At 44.9% G+C, this 1172-nt stretch overlaps 1 protein-coding gene across 1 annotated transcript in view; it reads left to right on the forward strand.

Annotated features, from left to right (window-relative positions):
• Positions 1 to 273: 273 nt before the first annotated feature.
• Positions 274 to 1172, forward strand: part of slc22a17 (solute carrier family 22 member 17) — an 18795-nt gene continuing 17896 nt past the window's right edge. Inside the window, exon 1 of the mRNA XM_015058345.1 lies at positions 274 to 886. The gene's annotated coding sequence lies outside the window, so the exon portion shown is untranslated. The remainder of the gene's footprint in view (positions 887 to 1172) is intronic.

The raw sequence follows: 1172 nt of genomic DNA on the forward strand, positions 1-1172 counted from the left end.
TTAATAAGTTAAAGGTATATAAAACAAGGTAGTTTAGTTTAGAGAAATATAAATTAAGTATTAATATGTTTTGTCAACAGATAGATATGTCAAGATTTGGAGAAAAATAACTTTTTGAAGTATAGAAATCTAACAAATTATTTAGGCTTTTACAGGTATTAGATTTTACCACATGTATTTTTGGAGTATTTAGCATTTATTAATGTCTATATTTATTGAAGTGTTGCCTCTTACTGAACCTTTTTTTTCCCCCTCCCACAGAGTGAATCCTCAGTTCACCACACACGATCTTTGGCAGCGGTATTACGACGAGACGCTGTTTCCACGGTTTTAGCCGATTTTTCTCGAAGTGTTTCGCCGCCGGTGGAGCTGCTCCCTTTAAACAGGCGGCTTCTCCGCAGTTTTCCATCCGCTCTTTGTCCGCCAGGCGACGCGTTTCTTTTTAAGGTGATGTCGCACACATTCATGGTGACTTATTTTGGCTCCTGTCGTAATGTCGGCTCTCCGAAACTTGGACTGACACAGCCACACTGAACTAGGGAGCGGTGACGGCTGGACTCAGGAGCGGAGAGTCCAGCGAGCATCCCCCCCGGCGGCGGGGAGCATCACATGTCAAAGCGGCGGAGCTTTAGCTGAGCTCCGGACTGACATCGGTCCAGCGCCCTTGCCTGAATCAAAGGAAGCCCCGGGAGGACACCAGAAACCGAAGCCCTTCTTCTCCAGGACAGAAATGTCTGCTCTGTTATTAGAAAACGCAGGTTGGCACCGAGGCGCAGCTGAGAAACGGTGAATGCGGTGAAACTCTGACTCAACCCGCAATGTCATGGATGTTTGGAAGAAACAACTGGCTCTTTCTGGCTCTCCTTTAACAGCCTTTTGATAAACGGTAAGTGAAAGGTGCGTATTTATCTTAGGCACCAGGCAGATGTAATAGCATCTGTTTGTTGTGGTTTAGCTTTCCGGGGCAGGTGTCTCGACAGTGGCCCCTTCATCACTGCTGCTCTCTGTTTTCAGAGGCCAGCCAGCTTGTCCCCGTGTGTTACATTCCTTCCACGTCCTTTCCCCTCCAACCTCCTGTTAAAAAAAAAAAAAAAAAAAAAAAAAAAAAGGTCTTTATAAAACCCAAGGGCATACTTTTTTTATTAACTTATTTCCTCTGCGGAAAAAAAACC

The sequence above is a fragment of the Poecilia latipinna genome, unplaced genomic scaffold (assembly GCF_001443285.1).
Source record: "Poecilia latipinna isolate Pla-1442-1.1 unplaced genomic scaffold, P_latipinna-1.0 Scaffold1534, whole genome shotgun sequence".
Classification (NCBI taxonomy): Eukaryota; Metazoa; Chordata; class Actinopteri; order Cyprinodontiformes; family Poeciliidae; genus Poecilia; species Poecilia latipinna.